Genomic DNA, 18,939 nt, shown 5'->3' with positions numbered 1-18,939 from the left:
CGTGGTTTTGGGTTTACAATATGGAAATTTCAAAATCCTCCCAAAAGCTTTATTTTAGAGTGAGTAAGAAGGTTTATACATGTGTTCAAACCAGACAAATCATGTATCTACCCCCTAACCATAAACTCGGTCGATCTTATGAAGTCTAGCATGAAGAGAAGTCGTATGGGTTTCAAACATGGAAATTTCAAGAACATCCCAAAAGCTTCATTTTAGAGTGACTAGAAAAGATCCAGCCTTGCCTTTTCATTTTCATGTTTTAAAATTGTTTAAATCTTGGTCAAACCTAGCTAGTATTTGACCAATATTCAAATGGGCATAAAATTCAAAAAAATGAAAAAATAAAAAACTAAAGCACATAGCCTTCTTATGTCATATATCTATAGTAAGCCTTCAAGTTGATGAACAAGGTCTAGACATATTCAAAATAGGAAAAGCATGTATCTACCCCCTACCCCTTAACTATGTCTTATGAAGTCAAGCATGAAGAGAAGTGGTTTTGGTTTCAAACATGGAAATTTCAAAAACTTCCCAAAAAAGCTTAATTTTGGAGTGAGTAAGAAGGATCGAGGCTTACCTTTTCATTTTCATGTTTTAAACTTGTTTTAAATCTTGGTCAAATTAACCTAGCTAGTATTTGACCAAGATTCTAATGGGCATAAAATTAAAAAAAAATCAGAAAAATGAAAAACCAAAGCACATAGCCTTCTTATGTCATAAAGTAAGAATTCAAGTTGATAAACAAGGTCTAGACATATTCAAACTAGACAAAACATGTATCTACCCCTAACACTAAACTCTGTCTTATGAAGTCAATCATGAAGATAAGTGGTTTTGGGTTTCAAACATGCAAATTTCAAGAACCTCCCAAAAGATTCATTTTAGAGTGACTAAGAAGGACCCATGGTTACCTTTTCATTTTCATATTTTAAACTTGTTTAAATCTTTGTCAAACCTAGGATTTGACCAACACACATATAGTCTTCTTATGTCATATAGTAAGCATTCAAGTTGATAAACAAACATGCATGTCTAGACATATTCAAACCCGACAAATCATGTATCTACCCCAAACCCTAAACTCTGTCTTATGAAGTCAACCATGAAGAGAAGTGGTTTTGGGTTTCAAACATTGAGATTTCAAGAACCCCCCAAAAGCTTCATTTTAGAATGACTAAGAAGGATCCATGCTTACCTTTTCATTTTATGTTTTAAACTTGTTTAAATCTTGGTCAAACCTAGGATTTGACCAAGATTCAAATGGGCATAAACATTCAGAAAAAACAAAAAATGACAAACCAACGCACATATAGTCTTCTTATGTCATATAGTAAGCATTCAAGTTGATGAACAAGGTCTAGACATATTCAAAACAGAAAAGGCATGTATCTACCCCCTAACCCTTAACTTTGTCTTATGAAGTCAGACATGAAGATAAGTGGTTTTGGGTTTCAAACATGGAAATTTCAAAAACATCCCAAAAGCTTAATTTTTGAGTGACTAAGAAGGACCCAAGCTTACCTTTTCATTTTCATGTTTATACTTGTTTAAATCTTGGTCAAACATAGGATTTGACCAAGATTCAAATGGGCATAAACATTCAGAAAAAATTAAAAAATAAAAAACCAACGCACATTAGTAGCCCAAAATCGAACCAGTAGTTGGATATTTTTGAACATGATCTGTAGTAGTGGGCAAAACCCTAGATTAACCTATTTAATCATAGATTCGTAGGTCGATTTTTCTACTTTTTCATTATTACTATGCAGCACTTGTGTGTTTGCCCGTCGAGTGAAACTCGGAGGAAGAGGGATCACTCAGAAGGAGAGAAGAAGGGAGTGCATTATGGTGTCTCCCCTTTTTCGGGTGATGATGTTGGATCAAGCAGTGTGTTTTGTCAGTGAGCAGGAGGTGCGAGCGAGCGAGCGAGTCGAGCGAGGCCGAGAATGAGAGAGATTTCTTTTTTTTGTGAGAGGGACAACCGAAGGATCCTGAAGGACCCAGAGACTTCCAATACGCATCCTGATGCGTCTTCTCTTGACAAAGAAGATGGCTAAGAGTTTGCGTACCTACTGCACGTGACTTGTGCTCACTGAAGTGTGGGACCTCACGCATGGGCACCACACGTAAGTGACAGACCTGTTGGTGTAATAACTCAGTTGATTATTATAGTGCATCAGAACAAAGTTTCCTATGGATTCAAGGGTAGGAAATCCAAGTTAACTCATTTACATGACATTAATTTTTCCATGAAGCAAAGTTAACACATCTATCAATTGGTACATTTTGGAGTGACTAAGAAGGATCAAGGCTTACTTATTCGTTTTCACATGTTAAACTTGTTTAAATCTTGCTCAAACCTAGGATTTGTCCAAGATTCAAATGGGCATGAAAATAAAAAAAAATGAAATACCAATGCACATAGTCTTCTTATGTCATATAGTAAGCATTCAAGATGATAAACAAGGTCTAGACATATTCAAACCAGGCAAATCATGTATCTACGCCCTAATGACCCTAAACTTCGTCTTATGAAGTAAGGCATAAAGAGAAGTGGTTTTGGGTTTCAAACATGGAAATTTCAAGAACATCCCAAAAGCCGCTTCATTTTAGAGTGACTACGAAGGATCCAGGCTTACCTTTTCGTTTTCATATTTTATAGTTGTTTAAATCTTGGTCAAACCTAGCTAGTATTTGACCAAGATTCTAATGGGCATAAAATTCAAAAAAATCAGAAAAATGAAAAACCAAAGCACATAGCCTTCTTATGTCATAAAGTAAGAATTCAAGTTGATAAACAAGGTCTAGACATATTCAAACTAGACAAATCATGTATCTAACCCTAACACTAAACTCTGTCTTATGAAGTCAATCATGAAGAGAGAAGTGGTTTTGGGTTTCAAACATGGAAATTTCAAGAACCTCCCAAAAAATTCATTTTAGAGTGACTAAGAAGGATCCATGGTTACCTTTTCATTTTCATATTTTAAACTTGTTTAAATCTTTGTCAAACCTGGGATTTGACCAAGACTCAAATGGGCATAAAAATTCAGGAAAAAACAAAAAGAATGATAAACCAAAGCACATAGCATTATTTATGTCGTATAGTAAGGCATTAAAGTTGATAAACAAGGTCTAGACATATTCAAACCAGAAAATCATGTATATATCTGCCCCTAACCTTAAACTCTGTCTTAATTATGAAGTCAATCATGAAGAGAAGTGGTTTTGGGTTTCAAACATGAAAATTTCAAGAACATCCCAAAAGCTGCTTCATTTTAGAGTGACTAAGAAGGATCCAGGCTTACCTTTTCGTTTTCATATTTTATACTTGTTTAAATACCGGTCAAACCTAGGATTTGACCAAGATTCAAATGGGCATAAAATTCAAAAAATTAGAAGAATGAAAAACAAAAGCACATAGTCTTCTTATGTCATATAGTAAGCATTCAAGTTGATAAACAAGGTTTATACATGTGTTCAAACCAGACAAATCTTGTATCTACCCCCTAACCATAAACTCGGTCGATCTTATGAAGTCTAGCATGAAGAGAAGTCGTATGGGTTTCAAACATGGAAATTTCAAGAACCTCACAAAAGCTTCATTTTAGAGTGACTGGAAAAGATCCAGGCTTGCCTTTTCATTTTCATTTTTTAAAATTGTTTAAATCTTGGTCAAACCTAGGTAGTATTTGACCAAGATTGAAATGGGCATAAAATTCAATTAAAAAACAAAAAAACTAAAGCACATAGCCTTCTTATGTCATATATATATAGTAAGCCTTCAAGTTGATGAACAAGGTCTAGACATATTCAAAACAGAAAAAGCATGTATCTACCCCCTATAACCCTTAATTAACTATGTCTTATGAAGTCATGCATGAAGAGAAGTGGTTTTGGTTTCAAACATGGAAATTTCAAAAACTTCCCAAAAGCTTAATTTTAGAGTGAGTAAGAAGGATCGAGGCTTACCTTTTCATTTTCATGTTTTAAACTTGTTTAAATCTTGGTCAAATTAACCTAGCTAGTATTTGACCAAGATTCTAATGGGCATAAAATTCAAAAAAATCAGAAAAATGAAAAACAAAAGCACATAGCTTTCTTATGTCATAAAGTAAGAATTCAAGTTGATAAACAAGGTCTAGACATATTCAAACTAGACAAATCATGTATCTACCCCTAACACTAAACTCTGTCTTATGAAGTCAATCATGAAGAGAAGCGGTTTTGGGTTTCAAACATGGAAATTTCAAGAACCTCCCAAAAGCAGCTTCATTTTAGAGTGACTAAGAAGGATCCATGCTTACCTTTTCATTTTCATATTTTATACTTGTTTAAATCCTGGTCAAACCTAGGATTTGACCAAGATTCAAATGGGCATAAAATTCAAAAAAAATAGAAGAATGAAAAACAAAAGCACATAGTCTTCTTATGTCATATAGTAAGCATTCAAGTTGATAAACAAGGTCTAGACATATTCAAACCTGGCAAATCATGTATCTACCCCTAACCCTAATTAAACTATGTCTTATGAAGTCAACCATGAAGAGAAGTGGTTTTGGATTTCAAACATTGAGATTTCAAGAACCCCCCAAAAGCTTCATTTTAGAATGACTAAGAAGGATCCATGCTTACCATTTCATTTTCATGTGTTTTAAACTTGCTTAAATCTTGGTCAAACCTAGGATTTGACCAAGATTCAAATGGGCATAAACATTCAAAAAAAATCAAAAAATGAAAACCAAAGCACATAGCCTAGCTTCTTATGTCATATATATATACAGTAAGCATTCAAGTTGATGAACAAGGTCTAGACATATTCAAAACATAAAAGCATTTATCTACCCCCTAACCCTTAACTATGTCTTATGAAGTCAAGCATGAAGAGAAATGGTTTTGGGTTTCAAACATGGAAATTTCAAAAACATCCCAAAAGCTTAATTTTAGAGTGACTAAGAAGGACCCAAGCTTAATTTCAAGAACACCCCTCACAAATCTTCATTTTAGAGTGACTAAGAAGGATCGAGGCTTATCTTTTCATTTACATGTTTTAAACTTGTTTAAATCTTGGTCAAACCTAGGATTTGACCAAGACTCAGATGGGCCTAAAAATTCAAAAAAATCAAAAAAAAAAGAAAAACCAAAGCACATAGCCTTCTAATGTCATATATAGTAAGCAACATTCAACTTGATGAACATGGCGGGTCTAGACATATTCATAACATAAAAAGCATGTATCTACCCCCTAACGCTTAACTCTGTCTTAATTATGAAGTCAAGCATGAAGAGAAGTGGTTTTGGGTTTCAGACATGGAAATTTCAAAAACTTCCCAAAAGCTTAATTTTAGAGGGACTAAGAAGGATCCAAGCTTACCTTTTCTTTTTCATGTTTTAAGCTTGTTTAAATATTGGTCAAACATAGGATTCAAATAGGCATAAACAATTAGAAATAAACAGAAAAAATGAAAAACCAAATAACATAGCCTTCTTATGTAATATAGTAAGCATTAGTTGATAAACAAGGTCTAGACATATTCAAACCAAAAAAAATCATGTATCTCTACCCCTAACCCTAAACTCTCGGTCTTATGAAGTCAAGCATGAAAAGAAGTGGTTTTGGGTTTCAAACATGGAAATTTCAAAAACCTCCCAAAAGCTTCATTCTAGAGTACTGTGACTGTTGGGGGGATAACCCCCGGTATGTGATATGGGCATGGAGGCCTATGTGGAGCCTAGATTTAGGACTCCACCAGCTTAGTTATCTTATTTTATGTCTATGGTCATATGTGGGCCAATTAGGGTTTTTAACAATTTGAGTCAGTTTGGTTTGGGCCTGTCCAAACCAAGGTAGAGAGGCCCACTAGGGCTGGCCGGCCACCCCACCTCTCATATAAGTGGAGGCACGGCTAGGGTTTAGGAGAGAACAAGTTTAGTCTCAAGTTTAGGGTTTCCCTATAGCGTGTAATCACGTGTATCATCCCTCCGGGGGTACGGCGCTGCCGTTTATCTATACTATTATCCGCTGCGAAGGTTCTTGTGTTCATCAAGGATTGTCTAGCTCTTGGTTGAGGCGTATCGTTCATCGATCCGTTGCATGCTGGATTCGTTCCCTCTTCTCCAGGCTGCGTTCATCGCGTTGTTGGGAGGATTCTCTACCCCAGGTTCTCGCTGTGAAAGATCGGGCATCAACTTAGGTGGATTGGCTTGGATTCACCGTATCATGTGGTATCAGCTTTCTGGGTTGCTCACGGCGAGGTTTTGTTGATCGATCTCTTTGATCGGTTTGCATCGGAGAAGATTAGCTCTAAGATCGGAGGAGTTTGGCTCTCGGTCGAAGGAGCTTGGTTGGAGGAAGTTTGGTGTTGTTTGGTGAAGTTTGGAGGTCATCCATGGCTGTTTCGGAGGTCAAAATCGCGAAAAATCGCGACCAGAATCGGGAAGAAGACGAAATTTCGCGACCAGGAAAAACTTCGTATGAAATCCGGTCAACCGGGCCAGTGACCGGGCTGCCTGGCATAGAACCCGGTCAACCGGGCGCCCAACCGGGAAGTTCGCAAATTCGCCAATTTCCGGTTTTGCTCCGCACGAGGCAGCCGATCCGGTTGGCGACCGGTCAACCGGCGTTGACCGGACTGGCCGGTCTGGAGGCCGGTCCAACCGGGTCCTGGGCCGGGACGGCGTCTGTTCCTGCGGCTTTTCCTCTGGCGGTTTCTCCTGTTACTGCGGTTGCTTCTTCGGCTACTGCTGCTCTTGTTTCTCCGGCGATGCTCCTTGATGCTACTACTGTTGTTGCTTCATTTGGAGACGATGTGCGTGGCATACGGTGTTCACGTGGCACGAAATCCGGTGATGTTTTCAATGATTACCTTGATATCCGCCGTTGGGAGGACGTACCGCATTGTGTGTCAGGACTAAAGTGGTATTTATGCCATGACGCGACAATTGAGCAGTACGAGGATTGGGAGAAGTACATGGAGTTGGGTTTCCAACGATGTCGTCGCTACAAAGGGAAGTTCACTGGGTATGATGCCTGTCTTCTAGCTCACAGGCGTGTGGATGCCGAGTTGGACATATATTGGTATGATGCCGTTGATAGAGGCGAGTATGCTTATACTTGGGCGGACTTCAAAACGTTTCTTCGTGGTGGTTTTGGGTTACCATTGCAGCAGCGTAAGGGCCGTCCGAGTTGTGCATGCAATAGAGGAAGTGGACAAGTGCATAGTTCCTATTCAGGAGATTGTTCCACTACCAACAGTCACTAAGGTTGAGGTGAAATCTTCAGAGGAGAGGAAACCTGGCTCTGATACCAAGAGCGCTACTGTGACTGTTGAGGCGGATGTACCATTGAGCGGGCTGAATATGCAACTCAAGAAGGTACAAGGTGATGCTTGCAAGACAATTGACAAGAGTCAGCGGTGGAGTTTGTTTCAGACTCAGTGCTTTATCAAGGGCAAGGCTTGCAAGTTGATGATTGATGGAGGAAGCTGTACTAATGGCATTAGCAAGGCGATGGTGGCAGCATTGGGGTTGTCTACATGGCGTCTTCCTGAACCTAAACATCTTGAGTGGTTGAATAGTTGTGGTATGCTAAAGATTACTCACAAGGTGCGTGTGCCATTTACAGTTGATGATTATGTTGATGAGATCGATTGCGATGTGTTGCCATTGGAGGTGTGTGGATTGCTACTTGGGCGTCCTTGGCAGTATGATCGCAATGTGACACATGTCGCGAGCAAATACATATTCTTTTATGCATGGTGGCAAACAGCGGACTTTGAAGCCTATGGGTGATGATCATATCAAGTCCGATGTGGAGTTAGTGGTGCGTAAAGAGAAGTTGCACAAGCCTAAAGTGCAGCAAGAAGTGCATGATGTTCCGACCATTGATGTTGGTGTTGTTTCAGCCATGCATGTAGATGACAAGACAGTTCTTGTTGGTGACAAGCGGGATGAAGCTACACTTGTTGTTGATGTGGATGTTGCAGCATGTGCTACAGTTCCAGTTTGTGTTGATGCCAGATATCTGCATCGATGATATTTGTGCTGATGATACTTCAGTACATGTGGCGCAGATGCGCGTGGGAGGAGTGGGAGGCGAGCGCGTCAGTGGAGACAGTGGGCAGCGGCATTACCATGCTAGGAGTACCGCAGTCCAGTTTTCCGCGACACCGCGGATGCATCGAGGCAAGGATGGACGTGTGAGACATTTATGTGGCCCAGGAATTACACATCTTGTGCAGGGTCATGTGCAGCGACACAAGGGTCCATCAAAACCTCGCAAAACGAAGGAGTTGGCGCCGAAGTCCAAGCTCATATGGAGAAGAAAGGAGGCGCCAAGTGCTGTGTCAAGTCAAGCAGGCCGCGAGGGAGGATGTGGTGTGGAAGGCAAGCAAGACTTGAAGACGGCGAGGACGTGTCATGTTCATATCACGTCACCTTTTCCAGAAGACCCTCACGCGTTGGGGACAACGCTTCTTGAAGGGGGGGAGGATGATATGGGCATGGAGGCCTATGTGGAGCCTAGATTTAGGACTCCACCAGCTTAGTTATCTTATTTTATGTCTATGGTCATATGTGGGCCAATTAGGGTTTTTAATAATTTGAGTCAGTTTGGTTTGGGCCTGTCCAAACCAAGGTAGAGAGGCCCACTAGGGCTGGCCGGCCACCCCACCTCTCATATAAGTGGAGGCACGGCTAGGGTTTAGGAGAGAACAAGTTTAGTCTCAAGTTTAGGGTTTCCCTATAGCGTGTAATCACGTGTATCATCCCTCCGGGGGTACGGCGCTGCCGTTTATCTATACTATTATCCGCTGCGAAGGTTCTTGTGTTCATCAAGGATTGTCTAGCTCTTGGTTGAGGCGTATCGTTCATCGATCCGTTGCATGCTGGATTCGTTCCCTCTTCTCCAGGCTGCGTTCATCGCGTTGTTGGGAGGATTCTCTACCCCAGGTTCTCGCTGTGAAAGATCGGGCATCAACTTAGGTGGATTGGCTTGGATTCACCGTATCAGTATGCCAAAGGCATGCCAAACCGGATGGTTTGAGCCATCGAGATACCGGTTTAATATTCTTACCGGAACACAAAGGTAGGAGTTTGGGCTAAGTGAAGCTAAGCCGGTATCCCCAAGGGGGTATGCCGGAACCCGGTAAAAGAAGATACCGGAGAGAAGGGCCTGTCGGCAGGACTGGTCAAAGATTCTCTTCAGAGCAAGAAGACAAGGATGAGCTAAGCAAAGCGGCTTTAATCAGAGCCCTGGCGCCAAAGAGAGAGATGACGCTGAAAGAAGCCGGAGGACGTCGGCGTCCCTGATTAAAGAAGACCCCGGCGTCATCTATGATTAAAGTAGCTTTGTAAAGTAGTTTGTCCAGTCAAAGATGCCATTAGGGTTTCTTGTTCTGTAAGCCACCCTCTCCCCTATATAAGGAGAGGGGGTGTTGCCTCCTACAGGCGGGTGGACACAGAGGAGATTAGACAATAGAACTTGTATCCAAGCACTTGTAACCATGCTGAAATCAATGAAGCAAGCGATCTAGTAAAGAGTTCTTCCTCTTGTCTCTCTTCTTGCATACCGGCCTTTGGTTGTGTTCTTGAGGAAAGCATCCGGAAGTTCATCGCATCTAGTCGCAAACCCTCCCCCGAATCCTCTAGCGTCCATTCGGCCCCAATCTAAGCCATCCTATGGCATCTGCTCGTTCGCCACGACGACAGTTGGCGCCCACCGTGGGGCATGAAGTGGCGCTTGAAGGAGTTCACATTCGGGCGGGCATCCTCTAGGTCTCCGGCGAGCGTACGGTGTCCGCGCTCGTACAGCGCATCTACGCCATGGACTTCATCAACGACAACGCGGGCTGCTTCGCCAACGGCGGCGTCTTCCCCAAGAACGGCCGCATCATCGAGTTTGGCAGCCACCGCGTCTACTTCGGCACCGTCCCTGTGCGCCAGCGCCTCTCGCTGGTGCTGGTGGCACCGGACCCGCCAAGGTGGCTCTGTGCTGGCCACGCCGCCGGCAGCGTTGAGGTAATGATGACTGGCGTGGTCGGTGCAGGAAAAGAAGCTATGGATGAAGGTGCTGGTCGTGCGGCTTCGACCCGTGCGGCCAAGCCACCGCTGGAGCGCGACGCCGGCGCTGCGGGAGCATCTTCCGCACCACCGGCAACACCACTCCAAGCAGCGATGAACGTGCTGGCAACGCCCATCGCGCAGAACATCGACCCGGCAGCGGCTCAGGCGGAGCTGGAGGCACAACGCCAGAAGCTGCTCGCGAAAGGCGCAGACATCGTCTGGGCGCAGCGCGAGCTGAACCTAACCCTACGTGAGTATAACGCTGCCCATGGCTTTGCTTCTGTTAGCGCTCATGCTGCTAGGATACCGGAGAACCGGCTAAAAGCTCGCAACCTAGATCAGGATTTGCGCAAAGAAGTTCTTGCCGGCAAAAGTACCTCTGCATCTGTTAGCATCGTGGAAAAACCTAAGTACAGTAGCCCAGATAAAACTATAAAAGCTGCTAAAGCTGCAGTAGAGCTATGTGAATCGCTTTCCGGAGATGCTTTGGCAAAACAGCAAGAGCGTGTCAGAGAGCTGCTGGAAACTATTGAGCAGCAGAATGCTGAGCAACTGGCTAAGCTGAACAAGGTCGCGGCCTCAAAATCCGCGCGTTCAACAAAGAATGCCGGAAGCAAGTCCCATGGGCAGGCATCGTCCCCCCATCCGGACAGAAGAAGAGAAAAAGAGATGAACGCACAGCAGATGACTGTGTACGATCCGGTTCTTGCCGGAAAACAACAAGCCGGGCAACACGATGCCGGTAGAAAAAGCCAAGGGGCAGGTCGAGGCTACGCCAGAGGAGGCTATGCCGGAGACAATCATGCCGGTAGACATGAAACCGGGCAAAATTATCGAGCTGCAAGGGCAGCGTATGAGGAAATGCCACCACCAAGGTACCGGCAGGCAAGAGCCGCGGAACCGGAAAGATACGGAGAGGGAGATTCCGAAGTAGAGCGAACAAGAGTCTACCGGAACCCCTTGGGAGATCGCCTGGGGGAAAGATGTTTGCCAGACCAGGATGCGAGGCACAGGCTGGACAGAGTACATCTTTCCAAAATGATCGAATCTGAGGGTCCTCCTGGCCCAAAATGTTTTGGCCCACGAATCATGGGAGAAGAGCCACCTGTACGCAATTTCCAGCTGCCCCGAGACACAAAAACGTATGATGGCACGACCAAGCCGGAAGATTGGCTGGCGGACTATGTCACAGCTGTTTATGTAGCTGGTGGTGGAGTAAACCGGCGTTGGGCGGTGAGAATCATACCGTCCTACCTGGTAGGCCCTGCACGGATTTGGCTTAACAACTTGCCGGCAGGAAGCATTAACGGATGGCTAGACTTTGAGGAGGCCTTCGTGAACAACTTCAGTAGCACTTACAAGAGGCCAAACCGGCCCCAACAGCTCGCTTTATGCCAGCAACGTGCCGGAGAGACAGACATGGATTATCTTACCCGATGGAACTCAACAAGAAACACGTGCGAAGGAGTGATTGAAGCACAAGCAATTGCTTGGTTCAGTCAAGGATGCCGGAGAGGATCACCGCTGTGGCAAAAGCTGCAGAGAAGCATGCCAGCAACCTTGGCAGAGATGATACGTGTGGCGGATAGCTATGCATTGGGAGACCCATTGCAACCAGCAGTACAAGCTGAGCCGGAGCAATGACAGAACAATACCGGGACAACCGGAGCAACAAGAGAAGGGAAGATTTCCCGGATCGAAGGTACGCTCAGCAGCACGTTGCTGCTGTGCAAGAAAATCACGAGGCCGGCGGCAGCCAAAGGCAAAAAACCGGATCGCAGCCATGGGCGGGTCCAAAAAAGCAGTGGGTCGAAAAGAAACCCTGGGGCCAGAAAAAGAATTGGCAGGAACCCGTAAAATACACCATGGAAGCCGCCATGGATCAACCTTGCCGGTGGCACACGCCAAATCCGGATCACCCGTCAACTCACCTGACGAAGGATTGTTCTTGGACCAAGTACTTGATGCAAAAGGGAGCGGTAAAGGACGCGCAAGCACAAGGGTGCTCAACAGTATTGCCGCCGTCACAAGATATGCTGCGGCAGCAACAACTACCACCACCGCCACCACTCACCGGAGCAAATGCTTTACCGGTACAGCATCAGCCAAATAGGCAACAATACCAGCAAGTTAACCGGGTGGAGCAAAACGATGATCAACCACCTCCACCGGCACCTTTAGGCCGGAATGTTTACGAGGGCCCGCATATGTGCTGTGTTGTCTTTGTCACTGAGCCAACAGACAGGCAAAGTGTGCGCCGCCGCTCCATGGAGGTAAATGCCGTGATGCCGGCAGTTCCCAGATACATGTTGTGGTCAGATCAGGAAATTACCTGGTCATTTAAGGATCACCCCAAAATCATGCCGAATCCGGGTGGATATGCTCTTGTTGTGGACCCAATCATGAAAGGGCCGCAAACCCGAGTAAAATTCAGCAAGGTGCTGATAGATAACGGCAGCAGCATAAACATCATGTACAAGCACACCATGCATACGCTGGGCATAACAGAAAACATGCTTCAGCCCACGCGTACAACGTTCCACGGAATTGTTCCGGGCTTGTCCTGTGCTCCGGTAGGAAAAGTTCGGGTGGACGTAGCATTTGGAGGACGTGACAATTGCCGGGTTGAAAATGTTGAGTTTGAGGTGGTGGACCTAGACAGTCCTTACCATGCGCTGCTGGGAAGACCAGCGTTGGCAGCTTTCATGGCTACGACTCATACAGCTTACCTCAAGATGAAGATGCCGGCACCTCGTGGACCCTTAACTGTGGTGGGGAACTATAAGGTCTCGCTGGAAACTGCACCTGCCGGATCAAACCTAGCGTAATCGCTGGTGATCGCGGAGGAAAAAAGAAGAATGCAAACTGCGGTTGCGCTGGCTCAATCCTCACAGTTGAGTTTAGCGGCAATGAGTGGAAGCTTGGGCTCACCGGCATTCAAGCCGACAAATGAAACAAAGGACATTGTGCTGGATCCGGCTTACCCAGAGCGCACCGTTCGCATCGGTGCCGGGCTCGATCAAGCATAGGAAAGCGCGCTCGTCAGCTTCCTCCGTGAGAATCGGAATATCTTTGCCTGGTCAACTGATGACTTGGTGGGTGTTCCGAGGGAGCTGGCTGAGCACTCCTTAAATGTCCGGAAAGACGCCAAGCCGGTGCGGCAACCCTTGCGCCGGTTCGCTGAAGATAGGAGGAAGATTATTGGGGAAGAAGTAACCAAACTGCTTGTTGCCGGATTCATTGTGGAGGTCACGCACACAGAGTGGCTGGCCAATCCGGTAATGGTCGAAAAGAAAAAAGATGAGAACCTGGAGGCAAAAGCTCCAAAGGTGTGGCGCATGTGCATCGACTACACCAACCTAAACAAAGCTTGCCCAAGAGATCCTTTTCCTTTGCCACGGATCGATCAAGTGATTGATTCAACTGCTGGGTGTGAGTTGTTGTCCTTCCTGGATGCGTATTCCGGTTTCCACCAAATTCCCTTGAAAAAGGAAGATCAAATAAAAACTGCGTTCATTACCCCGCATGGGGCTTATTGCTATGTCACTATGCCCTTTGGTTTGCGCAATGCTGGTGCAACGTACCAGCGATGTATGCAAAAATGCTTGTTCGATCAAATCGGAAAGAATGTGCAAGTCTATGTGGACGACATTGTGATAAAAACTAAGGTAAAGAACACCTTAATCGATGACATCCAGCAAACATTCGATAACCTAAGACGGTTCCGGATGAAGCTTAATCCGGCAAAATGCAGTTTCGGTGTCCCTGCCGGCAAGCTGCTCGGTTTCCTTGTGTCAAGCAGGGGCATTGAAGTCAATCCGGTAAAAATCCGGGCAATAGAAAGAATGACTATCCCACGAGAACTAAAAGATGTGCAAAAATTTACCGGAAGCTTGGCATCGCTAAGCCGGTTCGTGAGCAGGTTGGGAGAAAAAGCTCTGCCACTCTATGCTCTCATGAAAAAATCCGATACGTTCGTCTGGACCCCTCAGGCAGACGCAGCGTTTAAAGAACTGAAAACAATGCTGGCCACAGCACCTATACTGGCTTCACCTCTAGAAAGAGAGCCTATGCTATTATACATAGCAGCAACAAACCGGGTTGTGAGCGTAGTGGTTGTGGTTGAAAGAGAAGAGGAAGGAAAAACCGTCCAGAGGCCGGTATACTACCTGAGCGAGGTGCTCTCCCTCTCAAAACAAAACTACCCTCACTTCCAAAAGATGACTTATGGCGTGTACATGGCCGCCACGAAACTCAAGCACTACTTTGAAGAACATCCTATGAAGGTGGTGAGTGAAGCACCAATCTCCGATATCATGTGCAACAAGGACGCTAGCGGAAGAATTGCAAAGTGGGCAATCCAGATATCACCATATGTACCAGCGTACGAAAGAAGGGATGCCATAAAATCACAGGCTTTGGCTGATTTCCTCGTCGATTGGGCGGAGACGCAATACAAACCGCCATATCAGAGGATAGAATACTGGAAGATGCATTTTGACGGATCCAAACTTAAAGAGGGTCTAGGTGCCGGTGTGGTGCTCACCTCACCAAAAGGAGATCATCTTCGGTATGTTTTGCAAGTGCATTTCAGGGCATCGAATAATGTCGCTGAATATGAGGCCTTGATCCATGGATTAAAGGTCGCAAAAGAAATTGGTGCGCACCGGATCATCTGCTATGGAGATTCAGATCTTGTGGTGCAGCAATGTTCCGGCGATTGGGACGCAAAAGATGCCAACATGGCCTCGTACCGGTTTCACGTGCAAAAGATTGCCGGATTCTTCGAAGGGTGTGAGTTTCACCATGTGCCGCGCGCAGAAAATGAAGCCGCGGATGCTTTGTCCAAGCTGGGCTCATCCAGGCAAGAAATTCCTCCAGGAATAGCTTTAGCTCACTTAAGAGCACCATCGATCAAACCAAGCCCGGAATCGGAATCAATTTTCGTACCGGAATCGCATGTAGTACCCATGGATATCGATGAAGGAAACCCGGGGACTGCACCGGTAAACTCGGGGACTGCTCCGGCAAGCTCGGGGACTGGTGTACCCATACCGGAAGAAACGATGCTGGTAGATAGCATGGAGATAGATGCACCGGTGTTTTTGGTTCGAGAGACACCGTCGTGGGTTAAACCTATTAAGGAATTCCTGATCAACGGCACCTTGCCGGATGACGAAAATGAATCAAGGAGAATACAAAGAAGGTCCAAAGCATATACATTCATCAATGGTGAGGTGTACAAGAGAAGCGTTACCGGTGTCCTTCAAAGATGTGTGGAACCGGAAGAAGGGAAAGAAATGCTTGAGGAGATTCACCAAGGAGAATGTGGGCATCATGCTTCATCAAGGGCGCTGGTAGCAAAAGTATTCCGGCATGGGTTTTATTGGCCCACTGCTTTGGAAAACGCTGAGGATTTAGTAAGAAAATGCAACGGGTGCCAGAGGTACGCCAAGCAAAATCATACCCCAGCGTCCGGTTTAAAAACAATACCATTAACATGGCCGTTTGCCGTTTGGTGCCTCGATATGGTCGGTCCATTCAAAACTGCAAGGAGCAGCATGACTCACATCTTGGTTATGGTGGATAAATTCACCAAATGGCTAGAAGTGAAACCTATCGCAAAATGTGATGGGCATACAGCGGTGAAGTTCTTAAAAGATGTCATTTTGCGGTATGGATACCCGCACAACATCATCACTGACAATGGAACCAACTTTGCTCAAGGTGAGTTCAAAAGGTTTTGTGAGGACAACAACATCCGGTTGGATTTGTGCTCAGTGGCACACCCACAAGGCAATGGCCAAGTGGAAAGGATGAACGCTTTGGTACTTTCCGGTATCAAACCAAGACTCATTGATGCGGTGGAAAAATCACCAGGATGTTGGCTCGATGAGCTACCATCAGTACTGTGGAGTATAAGAACAACTCCAAACCGGTCTACCGGGTACACTCCATTCTTCATGGTTTATGGAGCAGAAGCGGTCATACCAACTGACATCATTCATGATTCACCAAGGGTACAGCTCTACACTGAGCAAGAGGTAAAAGAGGCCAGAGAAAATGATGTGGACTTGCTAGAAGAAGCAAGAGAGCTGGCTTTGGCAAGAACAACCATTTACCAGCAAAACCTCAGACGCTATCATAGCCGGAAGGTTAACCCGAGAGTTTTCCGGGAAGGAGATCTCGTGCTACGCCTAGTGCAGCACACTGAAGGCCGGCATAAGCTCTTACCACCATGGGAAGGTCCCTTCATTGTAAGCAAAGTGCTTCACAATGATGCATATTACTTGATCGATGCACAGGAGTGGAAAAAAGGAAAGGCGGACAGGTCCGGAGAGGAGAGCAAGCGTCCGTGGAACGTAGCTCTGTTGCGTCCTTTCTACTCTTGAAGTTGTGGTGTAAGAAGTTCCTTTTTGTACCTTAATTGCTATGAATAAAAGATGCCGGAACCTTGAATGAATCTCGGGGACTACCCCAACCTAAGTTGCATGAAACATGTTTATTTTTTCAGTTCACCGGCTGCTTGGTGAACATTTTTTCTTTTCAGTTTAGTAGCGTGCTAAACCTACCGGAGTCTTCGACTCTGCTGCTGTCCGCAAACCGGCTTCATGGCAAGCAAGACAAACCAGTAGCAACTAAGCACGCGAACTGCGAAGAGAGAGAGTGGGAACAAACAATCCGGAAAAATTTAACTAACCCCGGTTAAACCGGTTTTTTGCAAAATTTCGAAGTTATTTCTAAGTTCAAGAAAATGCTTGTTTGGTGAAAGAACCTTGTGCTCATACGCCAAAGAACGCCCAGAGAAGGCAGGCAGAGCCAAGGCAAAAGAACCAAGTGTGCATCGAATTGGATGCGGAAACAATTTGGAAATCTTTGCAGTGCAGGATAAAAGCAAAACCAAAAGCAAACATGCTAAGGCAAACTTAAGATAATTAACTACCGGTATAACTTACCGGCACAAACTGTTATACGGCAACCAAAAGCGGACTTAAAGTTTTACATCATAAGCCCCGGCATACCGGGGCAGAATTTAATGGGACATTGTTTTGAGACACGCAGGACCAAATAGCATAACACAGGTAAATCTTCAGGCAAGTAGATAATCAGGCAGCAGGGGCTTCAGGAGGCGCATCGCCAGCACCAGCGTCGCCCAGAGGCTCCTCCTCGGCTTCATCCTCCTCCTCGTCGAGATAGTCTTGGACGTAAGGAGGGGGAGGGATGAAGGTGCGCATATCGGCGTACTCCGCGATGTGGTACGCGCGATCCTGCCGCTTAGCGGTAAGAACCGGGTCCAGATCGGTTTTCGCGCCTTCGCACACTCCGGTGAGGGCATCCAAGTTCAGCTCCGGATACCATGAGCAAGCAACGCGGAGGGCAGAGTCTGCTCCAGCGCGGGCAGCAGAGCACTGCCACTCGCGGATCCTCTTGCCGGCGCCCTTAAGGCGGTCGCTGATCAGTGAGAAAGTATCCGGCACCTCCTCGCCAGGCCACAGAGTCCTGAAGAGCTGGGTAGCTACATCAGGAATGTCAGACAAGTTGCGATCTATGGCGCGCATATGAGACACCCGCGCGCTCAGCGCGACCAGATGGTCATAGGGGGCCCATGGCACGCCAAGATTCTCTTGGCCCTGGGCAGTGCGTTGCTCGTCTACCTTCTTGACAGCAAACCTCTGAGAGTCCGGGAAGAGGCCTGTGCAAAGAAAGAAAAAGGCTAAGGAAAGGAATCCGGAAGAAAATACAACCGGAAGGAAAGATAACGAAAAGAAAATGCGATCGGAAGAAAAAAGGCTTGTGGGCAGTAGTCAGAAAGCGCAAAAGGAAAGGACTTACGGTAGGCAAGTGTGTCAGTTTGCAAGACCAGCCGGTTGCACTCCTTCTACTCCGCCTCCAGCCGTGCAGCTTTTTCCTCGGCAGCCTTATGGGCTTTGGCCAGCTCCTCCAGCTCAGCTCGCAACACCATGTTGGCGTTGTCGGCATCTTCAAGAGCCTCATTCATCTTGGCCGCTGCATCAGCTTCAGCAGCTTTGAAGGCCTTAGAATGATCAAGCCCCAGCTGGATGAACTGGGACTTGAGCTCCTGGTAGCTGGTCTTTTGAGCGCTGAGCTCCTCCTGATGCCGCCGGATGAGCTGGTCCTTCTCCCCTGTAACCCGGAAAAGAAAGTGTTAACAAAATTGTGCTGGTTAAGATGAAAAGAAAACCAAGCTAACAGGAAAGAGAAAAAATTGTACGTTGGGCGGCGGCGAGCTGCTCCTTGAGAGCCTCAATGGAAGCTTCCGGGATCACTGTTAAGCAAAAATCATAAATGTTAGGAGGAAAAAAGGTTTCCGGTAAGAAGATGCCGGTGGTACAAAAACTTACCTTGGCACTTATCATGTGCCTCAGCGAGGTCCCGATGTTCCCATAGAAGCTCCTCAAAGAGGGCCTTCCGAGCGTCAGCCGTGAGCTGTTCAAGAAAAAGAGATTAGCTAAGAACAGGGTTCTTAACCCGAAACTCGGGGACTGGCAGTGCTAGTTTCGCGCGTTTTAAGCTAAGTTTTGCGCTAAGAACAAGGTTCTTAACCCGAAGCTCGGGGACTGGCAGTGCCGGTTTCACACTAAGTTTTTAAGTTAAAGTTTTGTGCTAAAAGTTGCGCTCTCACCACAAAACTCGGGGACTGGAAAGATAGACAAGAGAGAAACCGGCATCAAACTAAAGAAAAGATAGAAAAAATCCGGAAGCAAGGAAACCGGTAAAGGTTGAAAAGAGTTAGTGAAGCGTACTATCAAGTTGTTCGTGGCATCATACCACGCGCTGTCGAGCTCCTTCACGGCGCAGCGAAGCCGCATGAAGTGCTCCTCGGAAGACCGGTCCCCAACAGGGTCAGGTGCCGGC

This window comes from Lolium perenne, chromosome 3 (genome assembly GCF_019359855.2).
Source record: "Lolium perenne isolate Kyuss_39 chromosome 3, Kyuss_2.0, whole genome shotgun sequence".
NCBI classification, from domain to species: domain Eukaryota; kingdom Viridiplantae; phylum Streptophyta; class Magnoliopsida; order Poales; family Poaceae; genus Lolium; species Lolium perenne.
Note: the sequence above shows the minus strand (reverse complement) of the source record.